A 7,156-nucleotide genomic window follows, 5' to 3' on the forward strand; every position below is an offset into this window, starting at 1 on the left:
CAGCAAAACTCTTTTTTTTTTTTTTTTTTTTCCTAACCACAGTGACCCTTGGGGAGCCTGTGCTTTGTTGCAGGAGCACTTAACCTCCGGCCTGTAGGCTCACCGTGTGGTCTGCCAGGACGCTTTAACGTAGACTGTTTTATTTCAAGCAGCTCTCCTTTCCTGAGAGCAGTTTGAGAACAGGCTGGTTGTTAAATTGGCCTCTGGGTGGCATTGGGAGGTTCTCCGAGCAGCCGTCGTGCCCGTTGCCAGCAGCGCACCGAACAAAAACGTGGCGCTGGGGAGCGTTGGGCTGAAGGTGACGGGAAAGGCTGGGGCTGTGGGTGCTTAGCCAATTTTCTGTTTGCCGTGCCTTGGACTTCCCCAGGTGGTCCCTCTGATCTCTAGACAAGAAGAGAGCAGGAGGGGCAGGGGCAGCCAGTTTTACCTGTGAATTTTCCTCCTAGCATCCTCTAAGTTCCTGCATTCTCCATGGCAACATGAGCTGGTCCAAATCCTGCCCAGGACCGGGAGCTTCTCAGGTGGGGACCGGGAGTCACCCTCAGCCCTTCCTCCTCCTCACCTGCCCCTGCAAATGTTACGTGGCGGGGAGCAAGTCCCTTCTCCGGCTGGAGACGGCATGGATGCGCAAACAGCCCCACGGACCGTCTCTGAGTCCGTGCCTGCACAACTTCAGCTTTTCCCCGCCTGACCGCGTAGCAATAAGCTTTGTCAGAGTTTGCTCTTTGCTTTGAAACTTCTGCTCACGCCAGCTGTGTGCGTTGCATTTCCTTCCAGGTATCTGTGCTCGGGGAGAGCAGGAGGATGCAATTTCCCCCCGTGCTGCGGAGGCCACCTCTGATGTGAAGCCTGGTGACTTCCAAGACGGCAGCGTGCCGTCGGTTTTACCAGGAGCTGTGGGTTTTTTTTCCATCTGAGGAAGTGGAAGACGTGTTTCCTGCATGAAAGGAAGCTGTTTGTCATGAGGATGAAAGGTACTTTACTTAGCCTATAAGCCACGGCAACTCTAGCGCCCTGCGTACGGCTATAAAGCTGATGAGAGGTGTCTCTGGTGCCGTAGCACGCACTGCTGTAACGTTTAAGAGGCTGAGGGTGCTTTTTTTTGTTCTGCTGCTCATGCCGGACAATGTAGATGAGGGCTAAGGAAGATGCAGTCGTGACTGAGTTGGGTTGAACATCCCTTCTGGGTTGTATCACCCTGAGATGAAGGGGTCTGTCTAGCAACGGCAAGCTCAAAATGTAGGAAAATTCTGGTCTGTCGGATGGTGCCAGGGTGGATTTTTTTATTTTTAAGCTGAAAGCACAGCTGCTTCGGGGAAAATACCTGCAGGGAGAAAGTGGTGTAAAGGCTCCCTGAGGAGGGAGGGATTGATTCCCTCGCCTGCTCCCCGAGGAGCTGCTAGGAAGGGTACCCAGGTGGACAGGCAATTCCGACTTGGTTAGCTGGAGCTGGGCTTGGTGCCCCCAGGACAGTGCCTTTGAACCCAGAGCAAAGAGAGGCAATCCTAAAAGCAATCTAGTTGAAAAGAGATGTTGGTGGTCTCTCTGTGTCGCTGCGGGGTGTGTTTGGGATGGGGAGGTTTGTTTTTCTGCGTATTCACCAAGGCCTCCGGTTTACGCAGCAGAGACTGGCACAAGAACAGAGCGAAGCCGATTTCTCTCGGGGCCGGCACCGCGTAATCAAATGCAAGGTGAGTAATAATCATTTTCTTCAGCGTGGCGGTTTGGCAGGGAATAATCCTGCAGCTGGTGCGGGCTCATGGAGAAATGTAGGTTGGAAGGGACTTCTGGAGGGCATCTCGCCTGACTCCCACTGAAATGAAAGGGCCAACTCTGAAGTCAGATCAGGTCGCTGCGTGGGTGAATACAATGCTGCTGCCTTCTGCAGAGCTCCCCTTCCCCTACTCGGGGGTTTAGGGGCACAAAAATCTACGTGAATTATTGTATGAGGTGAATAAAGCCTAAAGGTGAATTCCTACAGCATCTTGACAGTGGGCCGCAGGAAAATTGCATCCTTTTTTCCTCCACGGGGCAAATGTATTTCTTTGTGCGCAGCTCTTCTTCTGGGGACGCAGTCCTTGTGATGCGAAACCCTACTTGTGTGTGGAGGGAAGGGGCCCGAGTGTCACTTTTTAGTATCTGGTCTTTTGATGTGACGGGATAATCTGCTTTACAGGCTTCGAGACTGTGTCTTATCCTGTGAAGACGTGGTTGTGGACACGAGTTTTCAGCAAGCAACACTCTGCGGAGAACAGCTCATTGCCATGTGAGTACTTGCATGCCGGAAAAGAAGTAAACTGTGGAAATAAAGCAATGGTCTTGGCTGGTCCCTGCTGGGATGCATTTATGGTGGTTTGTGGGGGTGTTTTCTGGGCTGAATTTTGTTTTTACCACTTGCTGGTAGCACAAGCTTGAAGCCAGACTGGGGCTTGTGCCCCTGCAGCAACGCTTGGACCAAGCTCTTCCAGTTGCTTAATGTGTAATAATTCCTTTTGTAAAGATGATGTGTATTTTATGCCTTCTTCTGTGAGGTTTTTGGGGTTGGGTGGTTTTTTTTTTGTACTGCTGTCTCCTTGTTTTGAAGGGTGATCTCCAAGAACATCGTGGAGGATGTTACTGCACTATGTGATGAGGCATCCTTCATTTTTCAGGATGATGAGTCAAGAACTACAAGCCACGGATGAGAAAAAAAACTGAAGAGTCCTTGTATTATATTTTCAGGCCTGGTTGATTTAAAAAAAAAAAATAGAGAACACTTGAATTTCCTTTGACCCCCAATTCTTTGTGGAATTGAATCAGTTCTGGTATCCAGCCGTGTGCTCTGAGTCGGCTATCGCACACTCTTTGTTTAGACAGTGCATTTTTTTTTCCTGTGCTGCTGGTTCATATTTTTACAAGGAACTTAGACATTGGCTTCTGGTGAGATGTTTAAGTGTTTTCTACTTTTATACACTACATAATCAGGCAGGGATGTGGGACTGGATACGAGTCCAGCCAGCAATGTGCTACTTTACTGTGGAGCTGGTATGTTTGGAATATCTTTATGAAGAAAGACAGAAGCTTCAGCAATCAAGATTATTTTTTTTTAATTCTCCCCCCCCCAAAGACTTATAATTTGGCTCACTTTAAAGAAGTGTTAGTATTCTGTGTTATGAGATGCCTGATAAAGTCGGGGGGGCAGTTATGTACTTAGATAGAGGTGATGCTGCTGAATAAAAAATACATGGCCTGGTGTCTGTGTCTCTTGGGTTTTTTTTTAAATGTATAAACATGGGGAAGGGAGGGGGGGGCTGCAATTTTCACTTCTATGCTATTAAATGTCAGGCTGGAACCCATCTCATGTGTTTGGGGGCTGGCCTGGGCAAGGGGGGGGTTAGTAGCAGTAGTAGTATTAGGAGGTGGGGGTTGTTTTATTGTTGTGTTGTCTTATTTTTTTTAATGTTTGTTTTTAATTTAACCTTTTTTTTAAAATCATTTTCTTTATTTGGTTTTATTGCTGTTATGTTGTGTTTTACTTGAATGGACTTAGAGTAGGTTTCCTTGCAGAGAGGTGCGTGCCCTCGTCTGCCGTTCTTTACCCGAACCGAACCGCACCGCAGTACCCGAGCCCAGGCAATCGGTGTAAGTCAGCTTTCAGTTTGCAGCTTCTCCACTTCCACCTGTTGAATCACAGCAACAAGAACAAGCACACAGCACTTAAAATGAAACACAGAACACTGCACAAAAGCATTCTGTCAAAACAAGAACAGAGGTAGATTTCTTCTCACTTAGCCCTGGAGAGCTAGAAACCAGCTTTGCAGTCATGTTTATACATCCATTGCGCTCTCAGAGACAGTACACCGCACTTAAGCCTGTGCATAATATAAACTAGTTTCTACATAATATGAATCAAGTGATAATTAATCCATTAGTTAATTAAGCAAACTGCTACAGCCATGGCTTCAGGAACTGAGCTGTAAAGTACAGCTTCAGTCCTTTGGGTTTTTTGCCATTTAAATCTAAAGTTTACCTGTGCTTTGTACAGAACAATATCAGCACGCTAGCCCCAATACAGAACAATATCACCATAGCCACATGGTAATTTAATTTTCCTTCAGTCAATAATTAAAACCAGCAGCTGATCTTTCTTTCTTTCTTTCATTCCCTCCAAAACACAAGGTAAGATGCACAAATCTAGGCCCACTCCTCAGGTTGCATCTTCCAAAGGCTTCTGTAACAAAAAGTTTTGATGCAGTATTAATTTAAAGCAGAACTACAGCGCAATGACAGCACCAAGCATAAACTTACTTCTCACCCCCACCCAAACACACCGCTACTGGCCATGTGTAGAACACTACAAGATGCAAGATGAGTATTGTGAATTTCAAGCTAGGCTAAATCAGTTTCATTGTAATAAGATTTTAATTTTTTTTTCTTTTTTTTTTTTTTAGATTAAAACTTTCTAGCTAGGTGATGCTGCTGGAGCACAAGCTGTTGTTAAAACCCAGACATCTCATCTTGGCCAGGTAGCGCTTTTGGACAAAGTCAGGGAACAAGTGGTTTTGTCCCTTGAGTTGCAGATAGTGTCTCCCAGTGAGGAGGAAACGGAGCTGTACCGTGTCCATCAGATGCCACTAGCCCACAGAGCGGGGAAAAACCCCCACAACCTGACAAAACAAACATTTTTTTTTTTCCACCCTCGCATCTCACTGACTGTGTACTCACCAGGTGATGGAGCAGTTGAAGTGACGTGACAGGGAGCAGGGGAAACACATCATAAGGTCAGGTCAGCAAAAGAGAGTTATCATCATCACAAATACACTGCAAAGCAAATAAAAATAAACCCATCAAAGCAGGTACTACAGCTGTTTTATTTTCCAACAGTATCACCCTCAGCCTAGAGAAATGAGGGGGCAATTAAAGTGACCGGGGGAGGGCAGCCAGGCGTAAGAGGCAAGCGCTGCTCTTTCATCATCGCAGCACCAGTTATGGAGATGAGCTAATAAAAGCTGTTCCAGATTTTGATGCTGTATTAACGCCTGTGCCCCAATAATCACCACACTTGGCTATTTCTACCCAGCACACGCAATCAAACCCAATCCTAGAGACGGAAAGGCCTAACAATAACACCAAGCTTTTAGCACAACCTTTCTTTACGTTCATACCCAACCTCTCACGCCTTGGCACACACGCAATAAGCCAGAAGCCGCAGAGATAAGCCTGATTGCAGCTGGGGACTCCGAGGACAACCTCAGGTTTGCTTGGCACAATGAGGACAAAAGGTTTACCAGATTTTAGCAGTTGCACGCAAGATGATTTCAGACTTCTTTAAGGAAACCAGTAGGGCAGGTAATTACGAACTCATTGGACTCCACTTTGCTCTATGGAAATGTTGAAAGCGCTTAGTGCTTACCACCGCTCTTGGGGCGCGTATCGTGCGCGGTGCTGCTCGTGAGGAGGAGGAGGGTGATGCTCTTGTTGAACTTCAAAATGCCCTACAGACCTAGCGCAGGCTGTGGTCCGGCACTATTAGGTGGCCCAAGACCAGTCTTGGCTGTAGACACAGCGTGTGAACGGCACCCTGTCCTGTAAGGCAAAGAGGTACAATCTGTATTTTATACTTAAGCATTTGAGTGGTTTCTTAAGTATATTTTGAAATACCTCTGCTCTACGCAGAGTTTTTGGCTCATCTGAAGCTACCAACTTGTTTCTATGTTTTACAAAGCTGTTTGTTTGATACCTAAGAAAGAATGCCCTACGAACACGACAATTTGCTTTGTGAAACGTGGAGGCACACCTGGGGGTTTTTTAATTTTAATCCCCCACCCCCCCCACCCCCCCAAATACAGTGTCTCCTATCTCTTTTCAAAGCAATGCTGGGAAAAAAGCTCCCTGCCAGAAATTCATATACCTGTCCAGGTGTCAGGCAAGACACGAGTGATCCAAGCAGTACGAGGCAGGTTAGATCCTACAGATGATATACCAAGGGGAAAATTCAACATTATTTCAATAATATCGCTCTAACAGAAGTGTCACCAAGACTCTTAAAACACATGATTTCTGAGCATCACGTTATATATGGATGCATTCAGCAAAACATTCGCTTGCCTGGAGCCCCATGAATTTTAATACAAATATGTCAGCACACAACTGTTAATCTATCGTCTCTATCACATCGTCTAATTCCTGACGAAAGAGAGAACTACACAACACCAGAACAGCCAGAGCATCGCCCAGCGAGAGCGGCCGCCTTACCCCCATCTCCCTCGGGGCCACCATCCGGACACAGCCCGAGGTGCTGGACTATCAATGAGCATCCACCAGCCAGGAATTCAATCCACCAAAGGTGCGAAGCACTTCAGCCTGACCCAGGGAAACACTGAAGCGCAGGGACAACCCTGGCAGCACTTCACCTGTACGCTCTTGATTTCCCACAAAAACTTGCACCCTCGCCTTTTTGCAGCCAGATACTCAGCTTGTTCATTAACGGAGAGAAGGATTTACGCTCGATCTGAACAACTAAACAACAAAGCAGAACTCCCACATCTTGACCCTCCGCCTATCCTAGGGTGGATGTGTTACTAGAACTGCTAAACTGTTCGTTACAGGTTGGTGTTACCAGACGCAGCCTACCCGTGAGTTTTGGATGAGATGCGAGTTATCCTCTGTAAGTACGCATGCATGAGCGTGTACGGCTTACAGTTGTTATTTAAATCGCTTGAGTTAATAGGCAAGAAAGGCATTCAGGTTTAAAAAAAAATATATATATATATACACACACACAAATTATACATTCTGGAAGAGAAAAAAGTGACCTAGAAAATCCAATTGTCTTCTGAATGGCAATTGCACCGAGTTTGGAGGCTAAACTCATTAATTAAACCGAAACAGTAGATTTAAGTGACACTTAAAGTGCTAATTTCAACTCCTCTTTAAACCACGAATCTCCAGCAAGTCTCTCGGTAATAACAATAAAGAGTTTTGCACGCAAATGCCAGGTACCAAGCGCCTGCAAAGCCCTTCGGCTCTTCTGGCAGCACCTTTCCAGCTGGTCCCAAGAAGCTTCTCCTCCCTCCAGCTGCAGCAAGAGAGTACCCTAAATCACACCTTGCCTTCACCAGCCGTTCTACCAAAGGCTTTCATGGCCAGTTCCTCCAGGCTAAGAGCCTGTCCCCGA

At 46.6% G+C, this 7,156-nt stretch overlaps 1 long non-coding RNA gene across 1 annotated transcript; it reads left to right on the top strand.

Annotated features, from left to right (window-relative positions):
• The first annotated feature begins 502 nt into the window (after positions 1-502).
• On the top strand, positions 503-3,068 carry LOC142604897 (uncharacterized). Its single transcript, XR_012838747.1, has 4 exons — positions 503-974; positions 1,623-1,691; positions 2,177-2,266; positions 2,585-3,068. It is a non-coding gene; the product is annotated as an uncharacterized LOC142604897 (long non-coding RNA).
• Positions 3,069-7,156: the final 4,088 nt, after the last annotated feature.

Source organism: Balearica regulorum, chromosome 23 (genome assembly GCF_011004875.1).
Source record: "Balearica regulorum gibbericeps isolate bBalReg1 chromosome 23, bBalReg1.pri, whole genome shotgun sequence".
Classification (NCBI taxonomy): Eukaryota; Metazoa; Chordata; class Aves; order Gruiformes; family Gruidae; genus Balearica; species Balearica regulorum.